The following is a 17,416-nucleotide window of genomic DNA, read 5'->3' as shown; positions in this document are numbered from 1 at the left end:
GTTTACAAGCTCTTCCCTCCCGGCTCCTGCTGTCTCCCCATCTCCCCGAAGGGCCAAGGAAGTGGGGAGGCATGGGGAGGAAGCAGGGGCCTGGCACCCCATGCAGTGGTAGCACTCCGGCTGGGTATCAGGCCAGATGATGAATACTAAGATAAAATACTTAGAGGCCAGACGTGGGGTTCCCGCCTTGGACCCTCTGTGTTGGAGATTTTGCGCACAGTGTGTGCGCGAGGCCTAGGGTGACGGCTACCAGACACCAGAGCCTTTCAGCTAAGACTTGAGATGAAGAGCACAGAAGGGAAATTTTACCACAGTGAAAGTCCATCACGAGGGCCATATATTTAGAGACTGCAAATGTTTTACGTCATCAGGAAAGGTTTTTTTGGATCCTAAAAACACTTGGAAGCTGGGGGAGAGGCAGTGAGAGAACAGTGCGTGAATTTGCCCATCTCCGAAATGAAAAGGTAGCTTAAATAGTATCATCAAGGGAAGCTTTAAACAAACAACCCCTCTGGGGAGGTGGAAGTGGGTTGAGGATATCTGCCCAAGAGGACCCACAGCCCCCAACCACAGCCCCCTCCTCAGAGCCCCAAGAGCCCTATTCCGTTTTCCTTTCCCCTACACAGTCAGACGGCTCGAACTGAAGGGCGGGGCGGAGGGCGCCTGATGGGGTTCGGGTCGCCCCTGGGATACCTTTGTCTGCCCGTCTGGGCAGTTTGTTGGGTACCAGCCCCAGCCCGTCCTGCAGAGTCGGGGATACGGAGATAAGCAGGGAACACGAAGATTGCTCTGCTCCTAAGTGAGGACATCTCCCCCGAGGTGCACCTGCTGCGTGCCCAGGCCTCTTGGGGGCAGACACCTCTCCATGTAGCGGTTTGGGGACCGGACCGCCTCCATGGAGGCTGTAGGAGGATGCAGGGTTTGAGGGGGGAGGTGAGAAGGGGGGAAGTGGAGTCCAGAGCCTAGCGGGCACACCCCGCCCACTGTCCCCCAAACCCCGCCCCTGTCAGCATTTGACGTTTCCCCAGGACCCAGAGAGATCAGGGCTAATGCTTTTGGGGAGACAGAGGTGGGGGGAGTCACAGCTGCAGCCTGGCAGGCCCCTGGCCCCCGGCACGTCTGGGGTGAGATGGGGGGCTCTCTCGGGGATGCCATTCAAGCCCTGTCTTTTGGGGGAAAAAAGCCAAAGAAAAACATGTATTTATAACATGAACTTCCCTCCTCTCCTTCCCCTCAGCCAACTGATTAATTAAATGAATACAAAGGCCGTCTTGTTGGGAGCTCCAGCCTCACGGACCCTCTGTGTTTTCTTTAAGCCGGCCTAGCAAACAGGAAACAAAAGGCTTAATTCTGTCTGGTTTCATGAAGGGGGCTGTATGTCACAGTCAGAGGCTGGGGCTCGGCCAGACCCCGTGGAGCAGCCACAAGGCAGCTCGCGACCCCCAGCCCCCCAGCCGAGCCCACCGCCCCCCAATCACCACTCCTCCCCAAACCCCAGCTAATGCCAAGCTAGCCGGGCTCTTGGGGGAAGTGTCTACACACGGGAGAGAAACGAAAAAGGGAGCTGGGAGTGCCTAAGGGAAGGCTCTGGAAGCAAACCTTCCAGGGAGTGAAGTGGAGGAATTTGATCCACTGGGCCATTAACAATGGGAGAGCGGGAAGGGGGCTGGGCTGGGGCCTTCCTGATGGGTGAGGTGAAAAACAAACATTTTCTAGCTGTCATACTTCCTATTGCAGAATCTCTCAGACAGTCTCCAGCTGGGCAGCACACAGTTGTCGGGAGCCACAGCTCAGAGAGGGGCCAAAATGGACAGTCGCAGCACCGCATGCCTTCTGAAGCCGCCCTGACCGTGCCTTGCACCGTCTCCTTCTCCCCAAGCCTTTGCCATCTCTCCTGCGGCCAGGTCTTGTGGACGCTTTCTGTGTTTTCTGGGAATCACCAGAACTTTGAATGGGGAGGAGGGAGGCTGCATTTTCTTCCTGCAGAGGAAGAAAGCAATATTGGGGAAGGATTTGAGCTGCACTGCTGTCACTCCAAAGGGCTCCAGAGGTTGGTTCCCAAAAGTTCATGGGACCAAGGGACGTGCGTGGCCCCAGCACACCACCCTGTCTCTCAGATCTAACCGGAAGTGACGAAGAAGACCCCACTTCCTCCTTGGGGGGTAGCAGGACAGAATCAACAGCAATCTGGGTTCTGCCCCAGAAGGGGAGGAGATCAAGTTGGGGTGGCCCTTTTCTGTTCTAGACTCTCAGCTCAGAAAGCGTTCGCGGAACCAAGACCCTGGGAGGCCAGGGAGAAGGGGAGGGAATGAGGGGTGACGTCGCAGAGAAGGTGACCAGGCCAAATCTCGGCCGGTGGTCTGAGTGCATGAGCCCGGACGAGCCCTCTACTTCAGAGCCTGTCAATTCACTCGACTCGACGACCTTTACCGAGCTCCTGGATATGCCAGTGTTCTAGGCTCTCGGGGGACGTCAGAGTGAACAAGAGACAGACCCCCGCCCACGTGGAGCGCACATCCCTTGGAAAGAGAGCAAAGCAAGCAAGTGCCCCGCCTGGCCCTCTATTCATCCATCTGCCCAACAGTGGCTTATTAAGGGCACTGAGACTGAGACGCAGTGAAGATCAACCTAGACACTGTCCTTGACATCCTGGAGCTTGTCGAACCGGCAAGTCAGATCCTAAACCTCAAACCACGCAAATGAATAGGCCACGATGAAGAGGCTATGCGGGGTAGGAAGGATGGCGCCGGCTTCCGTGTAGCAGAGAGATCAGGGCACGGGCGCGAGGGAGAAGCCACCCGGAGGCGTTGCATCCGGCCAGGCAAGCGACGGCAGAGGTCTGGGCCAAGCGCGTGGCGTGGGGAGCGGAGGGAAGTGGTCAGGCCAAGACTCACCTTAGATACTAGGTGGAACATGATTGGCTATGAGGAAATGGGGGAAAGGTCAAAGTCAAGGATGATCCCTGGTTTTCGGCTCAAGAAACCTGGGGAGCCCTCCTGCTGTTCATGGGGGTGGGGCAGGCTGGGAAGGCACAGAATACGGTGAAGGGGAGGAGATCAAGTTGGGGTGGCCCTGCTTCCGGTCCCTGGCAAGAGAATCTCTGCTCATCCCTTTGCCTATTTCCCCCTGAGACTAACAACTGTGACCTGGAGAACAAAAATGCCTTGACAGTGGGACCCTCTGGCCCTACCTCAGTTACATCGGGGAGACAAGGAGGCCAGCAGCCAGGACCCGGTGCCGTGCCTTGAATGCAACGCCAGGTGCACTTCTCGTGTGCAGCCCTCAGAGGGCATCAGCGTCACTGCCGCGTAGACGGAAAGACTGAGCCACCTGCCATGGGTGCCGGGGGCCCAGGGTTCCCTCGGTGAGTGGGTGCTGCTTCTGTCTTAGCTGGTCCACAGAGCAGCAAGGAGAGACCCAGGAGCCCCACGTCACTTGATCGGGGACAGTGAAGTGTATCACACTGTTTTCTTTTGCACTAACTGACTTAACCTCCTGGTTTGGTTTTTCTCAGATAGATAATAAATTTCATTTGTACTGGATGAATGTGTGCGAGTGGCAGGGCTGCCTGGACCTGAGTGAAAGTCAGAACAAAAGAGTGTTTTGCAGCGAGGAGAGAGGGTACCCAGACGAAGGTGGGAGCAGCCTGCATTCCACTCCAGCGAAGCTCCTCCGCTGAATGGACAAGGAGCCTGCGTGGGTGGCCTGGGCCAGGGGAGCAGGCAGGTGCCACCTGGGCGTGGGCTGAGGGTGTGGGGTGGGGACTTTGACAACCACCAGGGAGAAGGAGAAAGAGAAGAAAGAAGAGGGAAGAGGAGCAGGATCTGCTAAGAAGCAAAAAGGAGAGCAGAGAGGGGAGGGGAGGGGAGGGTGGGTGGCATGGGGTGGGGGGAATATCTGGGTCTGAAGAGCCCAGAGGTCAGATCTACAGGTTTAGGATGAAAGGCCGGCTGAGCAGGCTGTCATAGGACAAAGGGGCTCAAAGGAAGTGGAGATACGAGCAAGCCTACACGGATGAATTTTCCCGAGTTCATCTGCACTCAAGTAAAACTGACCTCGGCACTCATCTCACCAGATGACAGTGGACAGGAAAGAGTGTACTGAAGGAGAACCCCAAAGCAGCTTTAGACCAGAGGAATGGCCCTTCCCTGACTCTCCCCATCCTCCTTACCCCTCTGGTAAGGCGCCAAGGAGGGCACCAAAGGTTGAAAGGCTGGTCGATGAGGGGGGGGGGTGTTACCTGCTTCCCATCCCACCTTTGCCTTTCTGGCCTTTCCATCCAAAAAGCTGACGGGAGCAAGTAGGATGCCAGACACAGAATTCTTCTCTCCGAAGAGAAGCCGGCTATAGAAACGATGGAGGAACATCTGACCTCCTCCGTATGAGGACTCCACTCTGGCCCCTGACACGACTCAGCCCTCTTCTGCTAAGTAGACCTGAGAGCCCCCGGCAAGTCCCAGGAAGATGGCTATCCGGGCCTCAGCCTGAGCATGGGCTGGTAGACACAGGCCAGGGATGCCCAATCCCTCCCAAGCATCTCTCCACTACAAGGGCCTGCCTTGAGGTCTAGATGGAAGAAACAGCTGCTTCCCGGAGGGCCCTCCACTGGCCTGAAAGGCCAAGATTATGCTGCTAACATGCAACGTAGGGAGGTAACAGCCAGGTTTCCCAGGAGCCTCCCAGCTGCAGCCCACAGCTGTGGTGTGGCCCCCAGAGCCCGCTGCAGGCGCCTGTGTGCAGGAGTGGAGATGACCCAGCCTGAGGTCACTGCGATCCTTTTCCAGGAACACCACCAGCTCTGTGCACAGGCAGCTGCTGCCTGCACAACCCCAATCTCCCTACCGACCCCAGCTTTACAGCGACCCGGGACCTCTGGGCATGTGCACCCTCCCCTGATGACTCTCAGTTCCCCCTTGCCGCTGCCGCATCGGAACCTCGGCCTGGGTCTCTTTCTTCCCTGCTGAGGGCGGGCAAGGGCTCTGAGGCAGAGGTATTTATTGCTAACAAGTCCCCAGAACGAGAACCGTCCCAGCCTGAGGCCTCAGCGCAACGCTGAGGGAAGCCAGGACTCCCAGGCAAGGCAGGGGTAGGGCCTCTTTCTCAGGTAGGTGTGGAGCAGAAGAAGACGTTTCTCTGGGGCCTCAGTCAAATAGGGGTTCAGAAAGAGAGCTCCCTGCTCAGGGACCCGGTCCGGAGGCAGAGGGGATCCACGTGGGGAGTCACGGGGCACCAGACGCAACCTCCGGCCTGTGCTCACTGCCCATCCCACAGCCTGGGCAGTGATTAAATGAGTCTGAAGGTCAGAGTGGCTGTAATGGAGACATTTCGTCTTCCTCGCATCTCAGACATAATGAATCACACGAGGACCAAGGTCTCCCCGAGTGTCATTAGTCAACTATTCTAAATACCCACCTTCTCCAACCAAGCAAGGCCTCTAACCCCTCAGACAAACAGGGGTCTAGCCGGGGTTGGCTTCTACTGTAGCTCTACCCAGTCGAACTTCCTGCAGTGATGGATAGGAGGCTATTGATCTCTTGAAACGTGGTTAGTGAGAGTGAGGGACTGAGTTTTTAATGTGATCTCATTTTTATTAGTTTACATTTAAATAGCCACATAGCCATATTCTTACCCAATAGGGTAAAAGTCAATGATCTCAGGGAAGAACCTTCTCCATGCCTTCGCAGCACTGGCACAAGGCCTCTTCTCTAAGGGATGCAGCACTAGTGGCCCTGCCCGGGGGAGGGGGGCATGTTTTATCCTCAGAGTATCAGGGCTACTTCCTTCCGGGAGCCTTTGTAGGCACGCGGCGGCTCTATACTTAGAATCATGGAAAATTAACTTGGATGGGACCTTGGACGTGGTCAGATCCAAATCCTTTGCTCTGCCGATGTGGGAATTCAGGCCCAGAGAGGTGAGGCAGCTCGCCAAGGTCACAGAGGAAACTGTAGCAGGGCCATCAGAAGCCAGGTTTGACGTCACTGCTCTACGACCCTCCTCCCTCCCTGGACTCCCTCTCAGCACCTCTCCCTGACGGCCACACTCTGCCCTCATACAGACTGGAGCTTCTCAGTGAGGAAATACACAAGCCTCGATGAGGGCGCTGGGGAGACCCCACGGGTCTGGCGATGGGCACAGAAGGCAGGCTAGACAGAAGAGCCTCCTGGGCTCAGACCCTGCTTCAGGCCCTATCCTGGGCCGCCATCCTCAGGGGACGCCTAGGCCAGCCCCGGATGCACAGTCAGCACTCAGCAGAACGAGTGAATGAAAGGAAACGTGAACAAACTCAGGGCCAAGTCTGGGGCAATACCCAGGGATGCACAAGCCCAGGGAAAATGACCTGCGACCCTCCTGTTGGCTCAGAGTCTGAGAGGAAATCCCACGCACACTGTTTCCAGGTACAAGCTTTGAAATGGAAAAGTCTCCCCTTCGAGGAATTTTGGCACCATCTACCCTCCCAATACTCAGAGACAGAGCCTCTCAGGATGCCCGTCTCCAGCTTCCCAAGCAGACCTTGTGGTGGCAGAGCCTGGGTGCCCGCAGCCAGGACAGAGGCCCTAAACCACGTGTTGGTAACCTGGAGTCCCTGCGTCCTAGGGATCCCCGTCTGGGACACTGTTAACAAATTTTGCGCGTGCGTGCGCGTGTGTGTGTGTTTGTACATTTTTCTTGGGAGAGAATCCATCATTCTATCATATTCTCAAAGAGGCCATGACACCCAAAATCAGTTTTGGAGGTTGGAGAAATGATCAGCCATTGCTCACAGAACTCCTCCACAGGATGTTCCATGGCATCTCGAGCTCAACACTTATAAAATGAGACCCTTGTCCCACAAGAACTTCGCTCTTTTCATGAATAGTATGTCAATCCACTGAGTCTTCAGGCTGGAGATTCCACCCTAGGTGGACTCCCAGTACCTGGTCAATCACCAGGTTCTATATTGGTTCTTTGGCACAGCTCTTAAGTGCATCCTCTTTTTCATTCCTCCCACCCTGACCTGAACCTCACCACCCCCATCACTGCCCAGCTGCTGCCAAGTCCTTCCCCTTGCTCCGGCCTCTCAGCTCCAAACCAGCCTTATCTTCTTAAAAAACTTCAGTTTTATGTTATGACTCATCTGCTTACAATATCAAGAATCGAGGGTGGGGAAAACCATGCGTCTTGAACCTGTGTCATAAGCCAGTAAGCAAGAGAACAGAAGGTAAAACAGAAAGACCACAGGCTTGGGAGCCAGACCAACCTGGGTTCAAATTCTGGCTCTGCCTCTTCCAAGTTATGTGTTACTGAGCAAGTTATCTGAACTCTCTGAATATCAGTTTTTACACCTATAAAATGGAGGAATAATAAACACCTTCCTTAAAGAAGCCCTATTTCTTGTGTAATAGTCAAGAGCTCTGACTCAGAATTAGACTCCCTGGGTGCTAATCCCATCTTCCCAAATTACTAGCTGTGGGCCCTTGGGCAAGTTCCTTAACTTCTCTGTGCCTCAGTTTATCTACAATATCAGAAGATAATAATAGTACCTACTTTGTAGAAGTGTTGTGAGGATTGAGTTAGCGTGTGAAGAGCTCAGAACAGTGCCTGGCACGTAGTAAGTGCCAAATACATTTTCCTTATTATTACTGGTAGGATTTGTGGTGATAATTAAATCCTCTGGAGCATACACAGCACCTTGCCCACTGCCTGCCAAATAGTCAATGTTCAGTAGGTGACAGCATCTTTCCCTTCACTAAAAATGTGCTGAATTAGCCTGTTTTAAACTCGTGGAGTTCACATTAGTGGCAAAATATCCAAGTGGGAACATTCCAGCAGAAGCAGTTAGGAGGAGGAATGAGGCCTAGAGGGACACTGAAGGAAGAGTGGGATTGGGGGTCCTCTGATTCGGGGACTCAGCCAAACCCCAAGGAAGGGCTGAACGTCCCCCTCTGTCAGCCAGTGTAATGGTGTGATCCAAACTCAGGGTGGGAGGCGAGAGGGCCGAGCTCCCCCGCTGTGCAGTGAGGGCCCTCCTGTGAGGACACAGGGGGCTGGGGGTACAAACCTCCCTGCATCTGGACCCCCAAGACCTACTGGACGGCAGCCTTCCCAGGAGACTGCTAGAAAAGCCGCCTGCAACACCAAAGGCCAGGAGAGGATTACTGCTCCCAAGAAAGGTTAGGGGTGGGAGCTGGGCTGGAGGCGGGAAGGCGGTGCCAAGGAGCTCTTACCCAGGGATCAGAGGACGCTGGTGGGAAGGGAGGGGCTCAGTGCACGGAGCTCCCACGGCCTGCCCCGCAAGGCACAGAGGAGCCTGGCGAGGCCCACCAGCGGCACTGCCATTCGACTTCGGAAAACCCTGAGACATCACATTGCCTTTGGCTGTTCCCCCTCCTCCAGGTCCCTGCCGGCAGTTTCAGGCTTGGAACAGCTACCAACCAGCCCTGGGATATTGCCTTAGCTCGGGAAGGGCCCTCGCAGCCATCGGCATACTTGATACTCACAACACTCCGGTGAGAAATCTATAATCCTACCCGCATCCTGCAAATGAGGAAACTGAGGCTTAGAAGGTTCCATCTGGAACGTGCCTTGTTCCAGCCTGAAATCCTGGTCCCCAGCGGCTCTGAACTTCCGGCTCTCTGTACCCTCACAGAGCTGCCTCTCGTTAAACCCCTTTTCTCACCGGCAGGGACCCTGGACCAGGTTTGCACAGTGAACTCTTGCCATTCGCCGGCTCCAGGTCCCAGGCCAGTGTCTATCTCTGTCTCCACTGCAGGGCTTCCTCCCTGGGTTTGAGGAGGGCGGGGGAGGGGGTCCGGGTCAGCGGGGGCACAGGACCAATCAGCCAAGCCTCTCATGATAAGGAAGAGCTGGCTGTACATTATGCGCACATTTGTAAGTTATGAGTATCACAGAGAGAGAGAAAGAGGCACATAAATTAAAGTGGCCAACTTATATGCACACATGCACACTGGCACGGGCAGAAGGCTGGCTTTAAATGGTAAAAATTAGCAGCTTGAAACAGGAAAAAACCTCAACTTTGCCTCGGAAAGATGCAGGGCAACTTCACAGAGTTTTATGTGGCCCATAAATTAGAGCTGGGAAAGGGCCCCTGCAGCATTCCTCGGGACAGACGGGGCTTTCCGCCCTGCAGATACGCTGTGTGGCAGCATTACAAACGTCCCAAGCAGTTTATATACAACAGCACAGCGTGAGTTTGCTGGGGGAGATTGGAGCTGGTAATTGCTATTCTAAAACTGGCCTTGTAAGCTTGAAGAAATGTTTTGAGGGGGGAAAAGAGCCAATTGAAGAGCTTTATAAAGCCATAAATGCCTTCCGAGCAAACCAAATGTAATCTATCTAGAGAGACGGGTCTCCCCCTCAACCCCAATGGCAGACCCCGCGGTGCTGCTGTATGGCCCAGAGAAGTTACCCTGAAGGCCCTGCCGCAGCAAGTGGGTCACCTGTATGCAGACAGGGGACTGTCCCAGATGACCCGGGTGCCTCGAAGGCTCCCCTGGGGCAGGGCTGCCATCAGGCTACCTGAGAACAATCTTCCCATCCGAAACCACACTCAGCTACTCTGCCAGCCAGTGTTGTTTCCTTTCCCCCCAACAAACAGGACCAGCTGGCCCTGGCTTCCTACGTGCTGCCCAGGTGTCCTACCTCCTGTGGCCCCTCGGAAACAGGGAGGGGCTGGAGGCTCCAGAGACACGGCCTTGGTTCCACCCAGAAAGGGGGGCTTTGTGAGAATTAAGTTAGGAAATGCACGTAAAGCACCTGTCGCATAGCACTCCGTAAAGAGTAGCTATTATCACTTTATGGCTGCTGTGACTTAGGGGAGGAGCAAGTGTGCCCGGAGCGGAGGTACCACCTTCTCCAGGCCCAGCTCCCCCAGGCTCCCGGCTCAAGCGGAAGGACATCACTGAAGAGGTCCGACCAGCAGCACACGGGCACGGACGCCGCCCGGCTCCCCGGGGAAACCGTTCCAGCGCCTGTTTCCTGACTTAATTTGCCCTTATCTCCCCCAGATGCCTTCAGACACATTCTTTCTCCGCAGCCCCTGCCCTCACCTTGCACGTGATGCCAGGACCCCAGAGTCCTCTGCTAACCCTGATCATCAGCTCAGAGCCTCTTCACACCCTGAGATGTATGAATGCCCGCAGGTTTAAGGCTAGAAAAGCCGAGACCCCCTGGGATAGAAGCAGCCAGATTCCCTGCTCTCCCGCTCTCTGTCCTCACCCGCCGGCCCCCCTCTCACGGCTCTTCCACAGCACCCTGTGCCATGATAATCCCACTCTCTTTTCAGGTGTGACTATTTCCTAACGGAAAACAAAAGCCATATAATGCACAATTACTCGCGTTCCATTGTGTTTTAACAGCTCTACTGATGCCATGAAGCGCCACACAGGAGCAGTAGAAAAGGATTCAAGATTAAGCTTCCAGTGAAACGTGTTTTTAGTTATGTGTATGTTCATAGTTGTTATGACACCTTATTAAAGTTGAAAGCTGGGGCTTCCCTGGTGGCGCAGTGGTTGAGAGTCGGCCTGCCGATGCGGGGGACGCGGGTTCGTGCCCCGGTCCGGGAAGATCCCACATGCCGCGGAGCGGCTGGGCCCGTGAGCCATGATCACTGATCCTGCGCGTCCGGAGCCTGCGCTCCGCAACGGGAGAGGCCACGACAGTGAGAGGCCCGCGTACCGCAAAAAAAAAAAAAAAAAAAAAAGTTGAAAGCTACATATAACAGCACTACCGGTGGCCCTTCTCAACACCGCTGAAGTCAGGTTTCCTTACGGCCCAAAGCAAATGTGACCTAGCCGCCTCCAAGCAGGCAGTTCCCAGTGACCTCTCCTAGCCCTCCTGAGCTTCCCCCACTCCCTACGCCCCGCACCACAACTTCTGAAAGGCGGGTCTTGGAGCTGAGACATTCCTCTAAGGCTCTGGCAGGTGGCTTTGCTGTGACAGACATCTCACAACCCAAAATCAGGAGACTGAAGGCCTTCCTTGACCCACCCCTCCCCCAAGACTCTTACCTAGGAACAATCTTGGCCCAACTGCTGTCCCCCCCCCAAATTATGCCAAGCAAGTCTCTGGGACTTTGCTAAGACCATGTCATCCTGCTGGTTTGCTTGCCTTCTTTGCCTCTGCTTTCTAAATGCCTACTTATTCCTTGGAAAGGGCTGTAGTCCATTCACAAAATAAAATCAACACACAGGAGGTCGGCTGGTGCTGGGGAAAGTACAGCCATCCTTCAGGATCCACAGGGGATTGGGGCCAGGATCCCGCACATACTAAGACCCGTGGATACTCAAGTCCCTTAGGTAAAATGGTGTCGTATTTGCATATGACCTATGCACATCCGCCTGTATACTGTACTTTAAATCATCTCTAAATTACTTATAATACCTAATACAATGTAAATGCTATGTAAATAGTTGTAAATACCATGTAAATGCTATGTAAATAGCTGCTGGCATGTGGCAAATTTCAAGTTTGGCTTTTTGGAACTTTCTGGATTTTTTAAAAAGTCTGTTTTGATCCGCAGTTGGTCAAATCCACGGATGTGGAACCCACAGATACAGAGGGCCTGCATTTGAATCCTGTATGTGCCGTTTGCATAGCTGGGTCACCTTGAGCAAGTCTCTTGACTTCTCTCGTCTTCATTTTTCAGTTCATCTACAAAATAAGTGTCTGAACTACATGATCCTAAGGGTCCTTTCGGTCCCAGGATTCCTAAATGAATACCTGCTAAGGGTTTCTGGGAAGTATTTCTTTTCTACCTAGCAGGCACTTGGTGCCATAAGGAATAAAAACATGAATAAGACATGGCTCCTGTCCTCAAGGAACCTGCAATTTCATTGAGGAGAAAGGCCTGTGAGAACAAAAAGTGAAATTACAGCAAATACTTTAAGCCCCCGTGCAAGAGAGCAATATATGAAAAGTCATGAGGCAGTACATGATTAGATGCCAAATGAGTTGTGCAGCAATAATTGCTCTAGGCCAAGGAGTTCAGAGGAGGAGAGAGCACCAAGGGACAGCTGGTCACAGAACATCGTACTGGCGAGGTGGGCAATGACGCTGGGCCTGAAGGACACGTGCACAGGGACGTGCATCTGTGGGAACGGCTGAGCTTGAGCCCTTCATGAGCGACAGTGGTCTCTGAAGGGCAGGGGCAGGGGACGGCGCATCAACCAATGAGAGTGGAAATGAGATTTCATGCAGAGAAACCGAAAGGGGAGCACCGTAGACAAAAGCAGAGGCTGGGCTGCAAAAGGTTTCAAGTGCCAGGCTCAGGGGCCTGAACTGTGTGCTGTACCCAGCAAGGGGCCAGTGAAGTGAGCACGGAGCGCTGTCTTTTGGGGGGATGAATCAGGCAATGGTTTGCAGAGTGGACTGCAAGTGAGAGGACAGGCAGTAAGGAGAGCAGAGAGAAGGCAACTCTAGCAGTCCAGGCAGAAGTTGACAGCAGCTGAACCAGGGTGGTGGCAGTGAAGATGCAGTGACGAGCCAGGCATGAAGAAGGCTGAGAGGACAGCCTTGGCCTCCGAAAGTTATAGACTGGCTGATCAGTTATCTGTCACCCGAAATTGGACACTTTTGACGTGAAAGGGGAGCCATTACAGTTACACTGGGACAACAGACTTAAGCCAGGACTGTCCTGGGCAAACCAGAGAATGAAGGGGGGCGTGTGGGGGTGTGGATGGACTCCAAAGTTTCAAGCCTACAAGACAGGAAAAGCTTGGGAGTTGACAGGGATAGGTGGGAGGATGGTGGCATAGAGCAACAGAGAAATAAGGGATGAGAGGAGTTTGTTGAAATGGAGCGGCCAAGCAGATTTTGAATTCTTTAAAGACAAGAACTGCATCTTATCTGAATTATCACACAGGTATTTGCTAAATCGAATGGAGACAATAAAGACCTTTTGAATTTAATCTAAAGAGGACTGATTGTTGGAGGAACAGGAGGCAGGGCTACCCTCCTCCCCCTTGGTCTTGCTTGGTTTTACGTATGTCTTTAGAATTTCAATAGATGTACCTCTTGGTGGGTTTGTCCCCCGCAGTCATCTGCAGCCCAGGGAAGTCTCGTCGTGAACTGATGGTTCTAATGTGCTCTGAAAACATAAATGGGGCACCGAAATGGCCAGCAGTGGCAGGGGACTCTCAGTAAATTCTGCTCCAAGCAGGATAGAAGAAGCAGGGAAGTAAATTCACCATGTCCCTCTTCCCAACTAAAATGCAGAAAATGAGGCCATAAAAAAGAAAAAGAAAATTCAACCTAAAAAATCAAGAGAGCAAATATGCAGCCTTCCCCTGCCCTTGGCTAATGTGGACTTTTGTGTGAAGACTCAGAAAACCTAGCACTTTTCTACAGGCTGTCGCACTGCCCCCCACCTAGGGATTCTCTGTTCCAGGATCATGGCCGCAATTCTTCCGTGGCAGACACACAAGTCCACCAGTTGGGTCTTATAACACTGTCCAGAAGAGGATCTTACAGACATCCAGTGACCCAGAAATCTGAGGCAGAAACATCGGCTATGAATTATCCAGGAACGGGTGGCTGCAGTTAGGTGATCAAGCTAATCTCCCTAAGAGTGTTGATTACGACTGAGTTAACAATACAGGGTTTGGGGTAGGACGAAGGTGCCTGACCCAGGACCTCTCCTTGAGCTACACGAACTTTGCTCCTAATCCTCAGAAGGGGTTCCCTCTTGGAATCTCCCGATGGAATCAATTCCACAAGTCTCTCTAGCTGATCTGGCAACACCAACATCATGACAGAAAGATGATGTTGGGGCTTGCGGTGGCCCTCAACTTTTTTCCACTGCACACCCCTGCAGTTGGCAGCAAGCTCTGTAGTCATGGTGAATCGCTGCAGCAATGACTCCCTACTGGGAGCAGATGACCTCTGAATGAGTGATCAGTCAGAATGGGCTGAGGGGTGGCAGTGTCTTTGAGAAAGCCTTCCACCCCTCCAACCCCGGGGAGGTTCTGATACACCCACAAAGAAGAGCAGTCCTCCCTCTCTTTCCTTGAGAATTACTGGACAGAAAACAAGTCAATTTACAAATCAAGAAAGTCACCATATATACTAAACTTCCTTTGAATACCTACCAGCTGTATGAATTACCTCACTCCCTTAGCCTTCATTTCCTCACCTCTGAAATGGGAGAGGTAATAATAAAAAGCCTGTTTCCACGGGCTAGAGTAGGATCAAATGACATAATGAAAGTGCCTGCAGCATTGTAGGAACTTAACAACTTCGGGGGTTTTAGTTCAACTGACATTTTAATGGTGTGATTAGTGTTGCCATGAAACTGATATTTTCTAATTATTGGGTATTTGCTCTGAACAAGGCTCCGGATATGATTCTCTGCTATACACTGAATGTTTGTGTGCTCCCAAAATTCATATGATGAAATCCCAATACTTAATATGATGGTATTAGGAGGTAGGGCCTTTGGGAAGTGATTAGGTTATGAAGGTGAAACCCTCATGAATGGGAACAGTGCCCTTATCAAAGACACCCCAGAGAGCTCTCTTGCCCCTTCTTCCATGTGAGGGTACAGCAAGAAGACAGACATCTATGAACCAGGAAGTGGACCCTCCACAGACACCAAATCTGCAGTGCCTTGATCTTGGTTCTCCCAGCCTCCATAACTGTGAGAAATAAATTTATATTATTTATAAGCTATCAAGTCTAAAGTAATTTGTTATAGAAGCCCGAAAGGACTAACACATTCTCCTTCAGGAGAAATCCATTTGTTCAGTAATAAATCAGAAAGTTTCCCCCATCCCCACCTGACCCAGGGCCCTAGGAGAGGCCCATCAGCAAAAGGGCAGTGGACACCTAACATCATACTCAATGACGAAAGACATTCCCCGAGATCAGGAATAAGACAGATGCCCACTTTTACCACTGCTATTCAAAATTTATTAGAAGTTCTAGCCAGAGAAATTAGGGAAGAAAAAGAACTAAAAGGCATCCAAATTGGAAAGGAAGAAATAATCTATGTGTAAATGACATGACCCTATATATAGAAAATCACAAAGAATCCACAAGGAAGCTACTAGAACTAATAAATTCAGCAAAGTTGTAGGATACAAGATCACATGCAAAAATCAGTTGTGTTTCTATACACCAGCAATGAACAATCTGAAAAGGAAATTAAGAAAACAGTTCTATTTATAATAGCATCTAAAAGAATAAAATACCCAGGAACATATGTAACAAAGAAAGTGAAAGACTTTTACACTGCAACCTAAAAATCATTGCTGGAAGAAACTAAAGAAGACCTAAATAAATTGACAGACGTTCCATGTTCACAGATAGGAAGACTTACAATTGCTAAGATGTCAATACCACTCAAAGCAATCTACAGATTCAACACAATCTCTATCAGAATTCCAACAGGCTTTTCTATGGAAAGAGAAAGGCTGATTCTCAAATTTATACAGAATTGCAAGAAGCCCTGAATATCCAAACCAATCCTGAAAAAAAAAAAAAAAAAAAAAAAACGAAGTTGGAAAGCTCACATTCCCAACTTCAAAATTTACCACAAAGCTACAGTAATCAAAACAGTATGCTATATGTTAATAAGGATAAGGATTAACATATAGACCAATGGAATCAAATCAAGAGTCCAGAAATAACCCTATACATCAATGATTAATTGGTTCTGACTAGGGTGCCAAGTCCATTCAACTGGGGGAAAAAGAGTCTCTTCAACAAATGGTGCTGGGACAACTAGATTTCCACATGCAAAAGAATGAAGTTAGACCCCACCTCATACCATTAACTGGATGGATGAAGAATCTAAAATTAGAGCTAAAACCATAAAACTCTTTTTAAAAAAACCATGGAGATAAGTCTGCATGACCATAGATTATTTGGCAATGATTCTTAGATACGTCAACCAAAGTATAAGCAACAAAATAAAAGTATATAAATTGGACTTCATTAAAATAAAAACTTCAAGCCAGTATTTCCTCAGATGCCCCAATAAACCGTTGCAAGGCAAAAAATAATAATAAAATAAAAACTTGTCCATCAAAGGACATTACCAAGTGAAAAGACAACCTACAGAATAATAGAAAATATTTGCAAATCATATATCTGGTAAGAGTTTGATATCCAGAATACATAAATACGCAACTCAACAACAAAAGGACAACTCATTTTTAAACTGAGCAAAGCACTTGAATAGAAATTTCTCCAAAGGAGATATATAAATGGCCAATAAGCACATGAAAAGATGCCTCACCGTTAGTCATTAGGGAAATACAAATCAAAACCACAATGAGATACCACTTCATTCCTGATAGAATGACTGTAAATAACAACAACAAAAAAAACCACCAGAAAATAACAAGTGTCAGTGAAGATTTAAAGAAATTGGGACCTTTGAGTCTTGCTGGTAGGAACTTAAATGGTGCAGCTGCTGTGGAAAATAGTTTGGTGTTTCCTCAAAAAGCTAAATGTAGAGTTACTATATGGCCCAGAAATTCCACTCCTAGGTACATACCCAAAAGAACTGAAAATAGGGACTCAGATACTTTCAGTATTATTCACAATAGCCAAAAAGCAGAAACAACCCAAGTGTCCCTCAACAGATGACTGAATAACAAAATATGGTACATACATACAGTGGAATATTATTCAGTCATGAAAAGGTATGAAATTCTTCTATACGCTACAACACAGATGAACGTTGAAAGAGCCAGTCACAAGAGGACAAATATACTATAATCCACTTGTATAAAATATCTAGAATAGGTAAATTCATAGAGATAGAAAATAGATTAGCGTTTACCAAGGGTAGAATAGACAGCGGAATGGGGAGTTACTGCTTCCCGCATACAGAGTGTCTGTTTGGGGTGATGCAAAGTCTTGGAAATAGATATGGAGATGTTTGCACAACACTGTGAATGTAATTAACGTCACTGAATTATACACTTGTTAAAATGGTTAAAATTTTATGTTATACAGATTTTACTCAAAAAAGGACAGTAGAAAAGATAGGGTGTAATTATTTGATTTCTCATGTGAAACTAAATTGAACCCAGGGAACCTAAACAAAGAGAAAAACCCAGATTGCTTTCAACCTTGAACTCAATAGTTATAAATGCACGTGGGCTTTGTAACAGCCTCTACTTGGGCTGAGACATGGGGCCACTGGGCACAGAGAACACTGAACAAACGCCAGGAGAGAAGGACCAGGGGTGCTGCTTGCTTTCTGCAGAGGTGCTGGAATCCAGTACCCACAAATGGAGTGAAACTTGACAAATGTTTGTTGAGCACCTCTTATGTGCCAGGTGCTGCACACACAGTGGTAAACAGTGAGTAACCTGCTTGGAGCCCTGGCCTGTGCTCAGCCGCCAGGATGTCTTTCTTCATGGATTGTTTCAGGTTTCAAACGAAAGGGCTGTATGGATAGAAGCATATT

The 17,416-nt window shown here is 50.3% G+C and overlaps 1 protein-coding gene across 13 annotated transcripts in view; it reads right to left on the bottom strand.

Annotated features, from left to right (window-relative positions):
- The window catches only part of PKNOX2 (PBX/knotted 1 homeobox 2), a 262,542-nt gene that overhangs the window by 226,377 nt on the left and 18,749 nt on the right, over positions 1-17,416 (bottom strand). Inside the window, exon 1 of one of the 13 annotated variants that reach the window (XM_067039244.1) lies at positions 13,009-13,201. The exons of the other annotated variants lie outside the window; for them this stretch is intronic. The gene's annotated coding sequence lies outside the window, so the exon portion shown is untranslated. Of the gene's footprint in view, positions 1-13,008; positions 13,202-17,416 lie in introns of those variants that run through there. 13 annotated transcript variants of the gene reach the window in all.

This window comes from Kogia breviceps, chromosome 7 (assembly GCF_026419965.1).
Source record: "Kogia breviceps isolate mKogBre1 chromosome 7, mKogBre1 haplotype 1, whole genome shotgun sequence".
NCBI classification, from domain to species: domain Eukaryota; kingdom Metazoa; phylum Chordata; class Mammalia; order Artiodactyla; family Physeteridae; genus Kogia; species Kogia breviceps.
This window is presented reverse-complemented; position numbering and strand designations above follow the sequence as displayed.